Below are 13,399 nucleotides of genomic sequence, written 5' to 3'. Positions count from 1 at the left end.
AGCTTTTTTCCGACAAAAACTTCTCCTCAGACAGAACCCATGCGTCAAGATTTATAGCGGCGAGATTCCGAGAAGCGCATAGGAAATGGTGCCTGCCGCACCGAATGCTGTCGGCCTCGCTCCAGCGCAATATCCCTCTACTACGCTGACATCAACGCACATTTCATTTTCGTTGTCGGCACAGGTTCCCGGATTAAGCGTTTAGTACAACTGTCATTTGTAACAATATGAATGTTTGCCGTATGACACATAGCACGAGAGCTCCTTCCCCGAAATTGATCTTGAAAACCCCAGAATACAGTTAAGCATGTTACATGTTGCTTTTTTTCCTTCTGAACGTTTTAAAATAATTTTAAATAAAAATTAGTCAGGTCGATGGTGAACTTTATCAATTAAAATCAAAGAACAAATAAACCTAGGTCAGCTCCGATGTGTTTTTTACTGCGGAAAAAAATGCTACTTATATTCATTTTTTTTTTTTTGTTTTGTTTTGCTGTCAGTTTTTGTGATACTTGTTGGTTTTTCACACGCAAACATTTTGTCGACTCAATCGTAATGTCCTTGCTGAATTCCGCGGCGTAAATCCCCGCCTATTATAAATAAAGGACGCGATGTGTCGAGTCGGGCCACTCGCGCTGGACTGGTTGTGCGCTCTCTTGACGGGCGCTCTAATGACACGCGCGCTAATGTCGCAGCGCTCTGGAGTCGCGCGCCCTAACGTCGCAGCGCTCTCGAGTCGTGCGCTCTAACGTCGCTGCGCTCTCGTACCGCCCGCGCTAACGTCGTGGCGCTCTACTGTCGGCGCTCTAGTGTTGTACAGCCGCGGAAGATCACCTTGTAGCCTTCGAACACCGCAGGAGGTCTGTTCCAGGCCAAAGACACCGAGCTTGGAGTTCGGAACAGGACACGGAGGTTGGTAACTTCTGTGGGTACTGAAACATAAAAAAAAAAAAATCACAACATCTCCACGTGGTGAATGATGTTGATTGGGGTGAACCTCTGGTGGTGCTGATATGATACTAATTTTATTGTTTATAGCTAGTGCTGATGGTGCTGGCCTTTTTTTATTGCTCACATGTAGTGCTAAGTTCCGGGTTGCTTTTCGACTTCATTATTATTGCTTTATGGTCGGTGGAATGCAGAGCCAGTGGTCCTTCTAGCGGATCAGCTTGGATCCGCTAGAAGCCGTGGGAATGCATCTCCACCGCTTAAGTCAACGGTTCATGTCAGAAAGAGAATGTGTGGTATGAAGCGTGGTTATATACCCATTTGAGCATTTGACCGCAGCGCCCTCTCATTTATAAACGTTGAGCCAATGCACAAAGTTTAACGCGATTATATACGCATTTGAATGCAGCGCTCTCTTCTGTATAGACATGGGCGGCTACATGAAACGTTTCACTCATGACAGACAGATAGGATGGCAATTGATGTGAGCACGGACGCCGGACGGATGGACAAGGCTAGGCCCCAAGGAACTTCGCCCCTAAAAACCATACTACCACATTAAAAGTGGGATATCAAACATACCGTAACTAATTGTGCTTCTTTTAAGTCGGACAGCAAAACGTTAGTACACACCAATGTGCGTCTCGTGCCTCCTCCATTGGTGGTATATTTAGACAGTGCAGTACTACTGGTAGCATGGGCTGTTAAATCACACAGTTTAGAGATACACAAATGCACCCCCGTGAGATGATGATTAAAAAAACAACCGCATCTCCACGTGTTGAATGATGTTGATTGGGGCGAAGCTCTGGTGGTGCTTGTCTGCATAGACTCTGAGCCGCAGCATGCCGAGCCTTTCGTTCGTTTTCATTCATGTCACGCTGTAGTCAAATGCTCAAATGCGTATATAACCACATTCCATACCACACATTCTCTTTCTGTCATGGATGAAAACGAACGAAAGGCTCGGCATGCTGCGGCTCACCGTCTACGCAGACAAGCACCACCAGAGCTTCGCCCCAATCAACATCATTCACCACGTAGAGATGCGGTTGCTTTTTTTTTTTTTTGTGTCCTACACGAGCACGGCAGCACGTGCTCACGTGCTCGTGAGCACGAGCACCCAACGCCGGACATCGGACGGACATACGGCTTCGCCCCTAAAAATGGTGTGTGAATGTTTACACAACCACAAGTAATCTGCCTCAGTGGGCCTCTGGTGTTTCAGCTGTAGCTGAGCTATTTAGCAAGTGCGGTACGACCGCTAGCCTGGGGTCTTTAACGTGCACCATACTGTAATTAGGGTGCCTCAATGACATTCTGTTAAGAGTGATGCCACCCTTTGTAGTACCCGATGCCGACAGCACGCGCTCACGGGGAAAATACAAAGAAATCGACAAAAACAAAATGTTGCCATAGCACAGTCAGCGTCACAGACGCGTGCAGGGACACGCTCTTTCACGCGCTTCTGAACAAAAAATAAATGTAAAAGTGGGAACAAAATAGCCAGATGTCTCTACCCTAAGCAAAGCGCACATGAAGGCACCCTAACTGTAATGACACACGACCGAACGCCGGTACGATACTCATCCAGATCGAAACGGGCAGGGGTGGGGATTGAACCCAGAATCCCTGGGTTTTGCAGCGCGAGCTTTCCCTCCGCGTTCTTCGAGTATACGTGTGCTAAATCCACAGCATCCTGGAAAAGAAGCGACATTGCCTTCCCCTGCCTACTAGCCAAGCACAACGAAATATTAACATACAGACAGCCAAAACCTCAAGTGGCGATTGGCTCATCGGTCTCTGTTGCCATGCAATCGCCATTTCGGCCCTTTGAAATCTTCCAAGCTTCGAGAGGGTCGATCCATTAAACTCGCACCAAGATCACTATACAGCATCGTCGTACTGAAGGCTTTCCTCACCAATATAAGCAAACTTGGCACTGTGTGCCTGCAATACCTTAATTATGCCCACCTCCATTGATATCTTACAATTGACCGATCTCACAAACCAATTTGACGTCGTCACCGTTGTCGCCATGCATTAAGAGAACTTTAGTCTTTCTGCAGGGGCGACAACCTCGCTGGAGCTCTGCGCATGTAGAACACAAGACGGCACAAGCCTTAGCATGGACAGCCGTCTACCTCCTGTTAACAAATGTTATGGCGGCGTCACGCAAACGCCGAACGCTTAGTTAGATCTGTGTATTGTTTTGTTCCTGCGTATTTTAAGACAGGAAATTTTTTTTTAAATGCTTCGAAGCTCCGGCATCGCATGTGGTGATGGTACGAAGATGTACGCTTGTTTCGGTAGTGTGTGGATAGCGAAATTTCGGAATACAAGAAGAAGCTTTATAAAGTTATCCGTCACCGCGAATTTATATCGGCTCACGAAGAATGGAGACGTCATGGAGAAATTCATGGGAAGCAAGGCGCTACTCTACCACAATCCACGTGCTCGCTCACAGCAACTCAGAGCATGTGAAGCGTGTTCAATCCGCACACTTTCCCTCTTTTAACTGGATAAGTATAGAGGGATCGGTGGCCAACTGGCCGAGTGGGCTAGCGCAAACCATCTCGGAGCACTTGCAGCGAAGGCTCGCGCTGTAGAGCCTAGGATTATAGGTTCAATCTCCACTCCTACCCGCTTCGATCTGGATGAGCATCGTACTGGCACGGCCACTCGATCCCTCGAGTGGCCGTGGTACTGGCGTGCGGTCGTGTACTCGTGATGCACGTCAAAGACCCCAGGCTGGCGGTTGTTCTGGACTGGATAAATTTCTCATCTACAACTGGTAGACTCGTCACCCGTTAAGAGAGACCAAGTTCTAGGCTTTATAAACATACACACAACCCAAATTTTTTATCTTTTACAATAACGAGCGCCGTTCGCGGAGGTGTTTTCGAACTGCAATTCAAGGGCAGCCCAAAGCGCCTTTGCCCGTCAGAATGCATCAAAACGAGCCGTTGTATTAACCTTCGTTGCTTTTATGCCCCGAACCAGCGTATATTTAAAGAAAGATTGCGAAAAATGAACAATTCCATGCCAAGATACGTACTGAAACTGTTGTTAGACCAGCAATTTGGCTCTGCGAAAATGGCGACAACGGGAAGCAAGGCCAAAGGAGGGGGTGCAATCATGCGCAGAAGCTTACTGGAGAGAGGTACAGAAAGAAGGGTATGCCTTAATTAACGCAGCCCCATTTTCTAACATTATATTACGTTGCGAACGCTTACATACAAGTCCTCAGGGCATATTTGCTCCATGTTCAACGTGGCTACCAGTGTTCAAAGGGGATAGCCTTGAACGCGACATTCTATACACGCATATTTCGGTGACCTATAAGTAACGTAAGAAAACAGTACTGTGCGAATCAGCCTTAGCTATTTTTGAGCCTGCGCAACGCACACTGAAGCACATCCTAAAAAAGTACCTCCGATCAATCCAAAAAGACATGTTCTACTGTCAACGGTCTCTTTCACAAGTGTTGAGACACCATGGTACGAACAAAACCTTCTGTGCGATCAACATCGTAGCCAATAAAATTCCAGTATGTAACTTTTAAAACATTTCTGAACACAGGGTAGTTTTCGCCATTTAAATTCGTTTGAGAACATTCTGCCCCGGGCTTGTAGGTAGAAAGATCTATACAACACTAACGGGGGGAGGGGGGGGGGGGAGAGAGAGAGAGAGAGAGAGCGCACAAGAACCGCTAAGTGCCTGTAGAGTTGCTGTGGAAAAATGCTGCTTAAATATTCGAGAAACAACAAAAAAACATGTGCGCAAAAGACAAGCCGCCAAAAACAACTTCTTGTAGGTACCTTGAATCTCACTTCCACATACACAAAACAGTATAAATTCAGACAAGGCTCTGAATTGGCGCACTTTGCCCGTCGCGCGTAAAAAAATTTTTTTTTCTCAGATAAAGAAAAAAAGATTACACTTTGCCGCAAAAATAAAAGTGTCTATATAATAAAACTTGCCACATAACGCGCTAAAAATCCTCGTTTGACTCGTTCGTTCCCAGAGAATATCGAAAAAAATACGATGCAGTGTTGATACATTTACACGCGAGCAGAAGAATACCTGCAATACATGCTGTAAGCTCGATGAGAACGACTAAATTGCACACGGTGGCATGTGTAACAATCAACAGATGCCTCCCTGTACGCTTATCCGGCTTTATGCGCAGTTAAACAGCGAATTCCGCCTATACGGGTCACTGTAGAAGTAGCGTGTTTATAGGAATTCTATGTGGTGAAGTGACGTGGTTACCCAAATAAGGATTTCAGACAAACTAGGCTTATTATGATCCCACTCGCTAAGCCAGAAACCTATACATTTCTGCGAATTTACATCACTTCCACTATATTTCCAAAACTTGTTGACAATGCGCACTGCCTAAGTTATGCTATTTTCGTCGGCACAAAATAGGGTAACGTTATCGGAATACGCGAACACCCGTAGCTCAATGCATGCGGAGTAAATAAAAAAAATTGTTTCAAAGTAAACACTTTCAAACAAAAAGTTCAAATAAAGATGAAAAAAAAAAAAGTGGCGACTAGAAAAACCCTAGCGGAACTCGGCCATCACTCTGTCTTCATACATCACGTGACGCAACAAAAGTCATTGAATATATCCCGATAATAAAATGTGGGAGATGAGTCTTTCAAGTGGCTATTGGGTCAACCACCGAAAACATTTGCTTGACTACAAGCTAACCTACAGCGCGGTGCAACGGTCGCTGTTTTGGTGCCAAGCGCAGAGCGAACACTCCTGGGCAAACGGAAGTCGCTTTTTTTGCCATGAAGTTTCTGCAGTTATCAAGTAAACAAATCGGTTATCAAAATATGCCTATTTTTAAATTACACAAGCATCAAGGATAATGTAGGGAATGGTGTTCCACGCGCCACACGCGCACGCCTGCCCCGTTTAAAAGGTTCGAAGTAATTACCAAAATAAAGCGTTTAGAAATGCGCAAGCAAGTTGCCATTTGTTTTAGGCATTTGCTTTAAAAAAGTTACCACTGCTGGCACCAGCAGAGTGTCGAACCGAAATTCTTAACGGTTCGGTTCGGGTTTGGGTTCACGCTTATCGGTTCAGTTCAGGTTCAGTTCCGAGGAGCAAAAATAACGGTTCGAACCGGTTTGAACCGTTATTTTTGCTCCACCCAGCTCCACCAGTGCTTCGAACCACTAAAGTTTATTAATTTATTCCAAATCTTTTTACCGTTGCTCCAGTCGCAATGGAGCAACTTGTTTCTGCTTGTATAGTTGCCACTGCACTTTTATTTATATTTTACGCTAGAGAAAAAATGTAGCTAGGTTTGTTTCCTCAGAAGTAACAGGAATATAGAAACATAAATGTAAAAAAATAGTCCGTCAAAAAATCCAGTTTTGTTTACTACTATCAAACTTTAATTTCAATGAAAAATATTCACACGAATTCACTTTTACTTAGACTACGTGCTATTTATCTGAGATATCAGTTTTATTAAAGCGGAGCCCTTGAAGAAGACGAAATGAAATGTCGTAGCATACGAAGTACGTGTTTAAGCCGTGCACTCGATATAAATTTTATTTGCCGCATGTGACCGGGGGTTGCACGTCTGTCGAGTTGTCCGACGAGGAGAAGGTGAAATAAAGTCGCGGGAAATCTTCGCATCAAACGATATTAGGCAAATTTGAAAGTCGGCTATATTTTTAAAACATTTTAAATCCCACTTACCGATGAAAAGGCTTACTTTTCTGGCAGAGTCGGATAACAGATGCGCGCGCGCGCGCGCGGCACGGCGACGTTGCGTCGGCGAAAGTCAGGCACTCGTCTTGACGCGGCCGGCACGACCGGCGGCATTTGGCGCGCACGGGCAACGCCGGCGCGAAATGGGTGTAGAGCCATTTCGCGCCGGCCGCGCCGAAGCCGCCGGACCAGCCTCGAAGACTTTCGAAGGTCACTAGTGAAAAGCCCTAAACCACCACGCGTTAAATATTTCCTTAGAGCAAGCTTTCAGTCACCTGAAGTACTTGAAGCGGTACTCTGGGTAGCTGTGCCGGAGCTCCTGTACGAGGTGGTGGTACAGTGGTACTCTCCAAGCGTCGTAGGCTCGTCGAAAATTTCTAACCGATTGCGCTTGCGGCGGAGGCGATGTAACAACAATGCTATCACCATCTTCATCCGTGCATCGTATGTCCAGGCCATCCGACAAAGCAATTCGGCGTTCACAGTGACGATCAAACAATGCACTCGCTCGCGACGGTGCAGGCGCGTCCGCACGGAACGCAAGGCACGACCGGCGCTTCGCAGGAACAAGAAAAGCGCGGGCTCGAGGTAGCGTTTTGCGCATGCGTCCGGTAGCGGCGCGCCGTCGGAGAAGTTGAAGTGTATACGCTGTCTTACAAGTTGGGTGCAGTGCCGCAGTGCTGTCAAAGCAGCAGACGCGAGAGCGCAGAGCACGCAGTTGAAAAGGAGGAGTCACTATTGCGCACTATGGAGACTCCTTTCGCTCCCTTTCAACTGAGAGTGCTCTCGCGTCTGTAGCTTCGCCAGCGCTCCACCCAACTTCAGTTTGCTGGCGTGCGCGGCGTAACCGCGTAACCGGCGTGACGAAGCCGACTTTAGCCACCGCTCGCGCCTTCATACTCCAACGCACGGTGCTCCGACGTTGAACGCAGCGTAGCGCACCACGCGCTGCTTTCATTGGCCTGCGAGCACAGGACCGAGATCTGCGAGCAATCAACATATTTACACGCTCCGAGAGCGTGCGGGCCCGCGCTATGTCGGACTATATTTAAGCAAGACAAGCCGCCTTCGTCGATTCATACGCACATTTGGGCGGATGTTAAAGGTGGCCGCAAGCGGTGTATATCCAATGCGAACCTTTTTGCTGGCATTCTGTCCATCAGTTGAAGCACAAAACACTAACGAAAACGCGCTTATGCTCGACAAAAATTCAAAGTCAAATTCGTCGTGATTGTTTAAACAGCTGCTATAGCACGAGGTTAGTCTGTCCTTGAAATGTGGCGGCACATCGAGCACCGCGAGCATTGTCAGTTGTCACTTCGACCTGGTGACTGAAAAGTAAAAACGCGAAGTGGCGCTTCTCGCGCACCGCTGTGGCGCCCCGAGCTTCCAAAGTTTCCGCATACAGTGCCTTCGACGTTTTCAGCGGAGTCACGTGGTCGTAAAAGAAGCAAAATTTCAGCATGAAAGCCATAAACGCGGACAGGCACAGGCAGACAGACACACAGACAGACAGAGAGAGAGAGAGAGAGAGGCACAGAGAAAGAGGAACAACTTTATCGCTATAGTTTTTTTGTTTTTTTTTCGCTTTTTTGGCGACCTTGAGTTCGGCTTTTTGGAAAGGTGGTGAGAGCGCCGGGGCGACCGGGCTCTAGAGCAAGAATACAAAATTGAAATAGAAAGCTCTACCACGTTTTACGCTCCACGGCCTACTTTCTTCGCCCGCTTCACCGGCTTTCTTTCTTGTTTGAGACCCAAGGAAAGAGCGGAAAAGCCGATGCAGAGCGTTGCTGGGTGGGCTGGATTCGAGTAGGAACCCGAAGGTTACTGAAAGAGACTTTAGAAATAGTTGACATGCATGGTGTTATGAAGCTTTACTTCCTTAGAAGTGTCAGCGGTTTAAAGGAGTCATGAAACGCTTTTTCAACTTTTTTCTGTTTAGCTTTCCTCCTCAACTCATAAATCGCGCATTGTACCAAGCAGTTCAAGAAGTCGGAAAGGGGGGAGTCCCCTCTTGCTCGGAATCTGGCTTGTGTAGCCGGACACAGCCATTGTCCCCCTAGAAGATTAGCCCGTCGCTCAAAATTTCGACTAGTTGCTTTCCCCACCCCGTTCACCCCGAAGCTGACAGTGCTGTGGAAGCTACGAGCTCGTTGGGCCAGCCACACATTTTCCACGTCATCATGCTCTCTCGCGTATACCGACCCGCAGAGAATGAGGTCAGGTGATGAAAGGGAGACGGCTGATTGGTCCGGCAAGCGCGTAGCTTCCACCGCTATGTCAGCTTAGGGGTAAAGGGATTAAGTGAGGTCCGGTGTCGTGTGACGTGCGCTTGGGCCCTGGTGACGCGCTGCGGGGGCCCGGTTATGGTGGCTAGTAGCCCGGTGACGCGGTGCGGGGTCCGCGGATGTATCACAGTGAAAAGGCGGAGAGTTTACGAAGGGAAGGAGGTACGAAATAGTCCGCTATGTTTTGCAAATTTTCGTAGCGAAAGTCAGCCTTCTGACTTTCTACCTTTGTTCTTTTGGCCCACTGAACGATGTGCTATTAGTAAAATCCCGATATAAATTGATTTACTCCAGCCCAAAATTCGTTTCATGGGTCCTTTAAGGGAGGCACTTTTAAAGCTGTGTGGGTGACGGGTCCTTTTCGGAGACGATCTATGAAATCTATCCCTCGTAGTGCAAGTCTTTGTCACTTCTTCATGTGTACAGTCGGCACGGAATGAAACGCGAACAGAGGGTCGATGGTTTTTAATGCGCCACCGACGCTACGCTGGAGCTTGGAATTCGTCAAGCTAGGGTCTGACACATCGGAGTAGGATGTGTTAGACCCTTGCTTGTCACATCCCAAGCTTTAACCTAGCGCCGGCGGTGCTCTGAAAGCAGTCGACCCTCTCTGTTCGCGTTCCATTCCGTGCCGACTGTACATACATCATCCCGGTAAAGAAAGCTCCATGCTCGTAATCGCGCATAGCGTAGCAAAATCACAGTGCTCCCTAACATATTTTCAAAAGTCCGTTCATTGTTCTCATTATTGAGATATCATTCACTGTATATTAATTTTGAGAGGCTGAGATCCCCACCATTTCTAGCGTGATTTTAGTTTAGTTCTGCTAGCTCTATTTGCTTTTGCTTTGGCGAGAAGTTCCCCGAAGAAGTTTAATTCCCAAGCAAATATGATAAACAAGTTTATTATCAAAATTCTAACTTATTTAAAGATTTCTTCTGACACAAAGGCTTGGCACGCTGTTGACTTCTCAGCGTTGTTTGTTATAAATACGCAATCAGGGCTGCTTGTTGGCGTACACTGAACGTAGGAGGAGAACGTCGTCCAGAGTCGTTGGTGTGAGCCGTGTTCGCTGACAAGAGAGTATGTACTTGAGGCCTGAGAAGGCCCTCTCAACGGTCACTTGTGTTGCGGGGACCGCGAGTGCGACCACTGCCAGCTGGAAGAGCTCCGGAAACCGAGGTTTTTCTTTTCTCCAGAACTCCAGGACGTTGGCTTCCTTCTTGATGCGGGGCTCCCTTTCGAACGATTCGAGAAGTCGCTCAATTTATACGCTTTCCGGGAAGACTTCGTCCGACTTTCTGAGGAGCCTTCTTCTCTCTCCTTCAGGAACAACTCCTGGTCGTCATCGGCGGAAAGCCTCTCCGCTCTGTCAGAGCTGTCCGGGGAGTCTAAGAGGCGTACCCTTGGCTGTTCGCTCGCAGTCTTCATCTGCTCCCGGGTCCTCATCAGGTGTTGCTTTGCACGGCTCTTCTCATCACTCGAAAGATAAACGTGGTAGCGAGGCTCCAAATAAATTGCTGCACAGAATAGGTTGTTCCCCAGCAGCCATTTCTCTCTTCTTTTCATGAAGGCAACCAACGCAGTCGCCATGGGCGAGTCGACCTTCGATGTCTGCATCCTGCACTTTAACCAAGTGCCGTAAAAATCGCCCATCGTAAGCTGCTCTCGTTGGAGAACCTTCGTGGCTGCTTCTGCTGCGCTGAAGGAAAGCACGATTCGTTCTGTGTTCAGCCAGCCTTCCTCGGTGAAATGTACTTCGTCGTCAGCTGAGAAGAGATCGTCGCAGAATTCTCTCAGCTCGAGAAGTCGCCTCAACATAAGCACGGTTGACATCCATCTCGTGCTGCAGTCGATGACCGGCTTCTTCAACTTCAGTTTTCTTATTAGCAGCATTGTGGTTTGGCTCCGGAGTTTCTTAGAAATCATTCTGCTCTTTTTTATGAAATCAGCGAGGGTCGGTTCCTTCAGAGTGTCATGAACGGCTAGTTGCAGTGTGTGGGCGGCGCATCTCATGCCCTGCAATAATGGGCCGTCATCGTCGAGGGTAATGGTGCCTTCAAAGCTCCCAAAGACGGCATCACGTGACTCCCCGGCGCACTTCGCACGTTCATCGGACTCTTTGTTTTCTGAATCGGATGACTCAGCCTCTTCGGCAGAGCACTCCTTCAGCAGCTCTACAGTCTTCAGCATGTTCGCCCCGTTGTCAGTCGTAATGCTGTACACCTGCTCGACCTTGACGTTGTATGCGGACAAGACTTTCATCACTTCAGTCTTCAAGTACTCTGCCGTGTGCCTCTCGAATAATTCTTTCATGGCCAGTGCCCGCAGGACAAGCTTTCCATCTTTTATGTATTGTACATTAATTCCGAGAATGGCCCGATCTAGGCGGGTTGCACAGTCCATTTTCAGGGAGATGAGGCGGTCTTTCAAAGAGCGAGATATATTATCTCTCGCTTCTTGTGCCTTTTGATTCACTTTACCTCGCACATTTTCAAAGTTGATGGACGTCTTTTCTTTTAGGCCTTTCAGAATAGGATCCACAATCTTCCGAAATCCGCTGTCGTCGATTAAACGAAATGGGCGACCGTTCTTCGTTACCAGCTCTAAGCAACCGTCCATAAGAGTTTTTGAGGTGATATTTACCACGGCCCCAGGAGATTTGGCAAGCGCGTCCCTGACGCTCGGTTGGTCGCGTCTCTTCGGCTGCAGTTCGACGCTGTCGTCCCGAGCACGCTTGCTGGTTGACGGTTTCTCCAACTCGAGCTGAACATGCTCCCTCGCGTGGCACCTGTGTATATGACGCTCCAAGTTGGCAGCATGGTTACCGGACATCACCACGTTGCATTCTCCTATCTGGCATGCCGACTGGTCCACCTTCAGGTCGTACTTGAAATACTTCCGGACGGGATTTTGCTTGCTTCGTCCCATTGTTTAGAGCGGGCATCTGATCTTCCTGGAAAGAAAGAAACCACCTAAATAAGTTTATTTATATCCAAGGAGTTAATTTTATTCTGATCTTTATACAGTCACTACTTTATTTTAAAACTCGTGAGGCAGATAACAATCGGAGACTGAATTCTGCAGTGACCCAGCGGGAAGGCTTCTCTTCTTTAAAATATCACAGAAAGCCGTCCCTGACCTAAAATACGAGCGCACTATCCGCCTCGAGATCGAGATGAATAGCGTGGACACGTGCTTTTGTTTACCTATGGTTTTTCCATGCACCACGTGGTGATTCTCTCGTGTCCACAAAGCAGGTGGATACCAGCCATCCACACTAACTAAATGGAGCCAGGAGAAGGGTAAAGGCACGAGCTCTTAGCGTTTGCAGTTGATTTCAGTGCACCAACTCGCGTGCCCTGCATTCGCGTTTCTCACGGCTTCGACGTCGTGACTGTAGCGTACTCTTTCCTCAAAGTAGGTGTAAAACAGAGCGTAGTTCCACTTTTCAACACGGCGCCCGTGACGATCGAACCTCGAGGCGAATACTCCGTTTCATACTTCATATAGACCTTTCCAATAAAGCTCTTCAGGCCGGTGCCATGTTCAGCGTTCGTGGGTATGGCACGTGCTTTGCCCGGTTTCTCAAGCAACGAACATGTGCGTGCTCGGCTGTGGATTTGTACACACTGGAAAGGTGTACAACGCCGTCAAAGCTAGCAGCGCGAGCGTGTGGATCTATGTAGCATTTCGTTCGCACGCGCTCTCGCGCCAATGGTTTGCTGAACCAAGCCACGCCCTCGCGCAGCCAGCTTCGACGGCGTTGTGGTATAAACCTTTCCAGAAAAGAGCGTGTGGCCGGTGCCATTTTTAGTGTTCGTGCGTATGGCGCGTGCTTTGCTCGCTTTCCGAGGCGACGAACACGCACGTGCTGAGCTGTGAAGATCGCACGCTGGACTGATTTTGTAAACATTGAAAAGGTCTATAAAACGGAGTATAAACTTTTCCAATGTTTACAAATCCACAGCCCAGCGTGCGATCTTCACAGCCCAGCACGCGCATGTTCGTCGCTTGAGAAACCAAGGCGCCATTCGCACGAACGCTGAAGATGGCACCGGCCTGAAGCCCTTTATTCGAAAGGTCTATAGACGGTAGCCATAGCCAAAGACTAGAACCCGTGCAAGCTTCAATCTACACATGAAGCGGAGCCAAGAGCAAAGCTCATCAGCGCTCTGGTCTCCTAATGATGTTATACTTGCCTCACCTTACGTTGAACCGCAGCGAAGGCTAGAAGCGCGAGCTCATGGCGTTGGCAGCTGCTCTTGCTGCGCGAAAACTCGTGCAGCCGGGATGTGCCCTAGAGCAAGGAGCTCGCGCTTATATACCCTTTCCTGCGGTACATCATAGGTGAAACGGAGTATAGTTACTATACTTTATCTCACCTTAGTATACTGTTAGCCGCGCATTCTAAAAGCGCGAG

At 48.1% G+C, this 13,399-nt stretch overlaps 1 pseudogene; it reads right to left on the bottom strand.

Moving 5' to 3' along the window:
- Positions 1 to 11,907, bottom strand: part of LOC121046545 — a 64,808-nt pseudogene extending 52,901 nt beyond the window's left edge.
- Positions 11,908 to 13,399: the final 1,492 nt, after the last annotated feature.

The sequence above is a fragment of the Ixodes scapularis genome, unplaced genomic scaffold (assembly GCF_016920785.2).
Source record: "Ixodes scapularis isolate PalLabHiFi unplaced genomic scaffold, ASM1692078v2 ptg000712l_1__unscaffolded, whole genome shotgun sequence".
NCBI classification, from domain to species: Eukaryota; Metazoa; Arthropoda; class Arachnida; order Ixodida; family Ixodidae; genus Ixodes; species Ixodes scapularis.
This window is presented reverse-complemented; position numbering and strand designations above follow the sequence as displayed.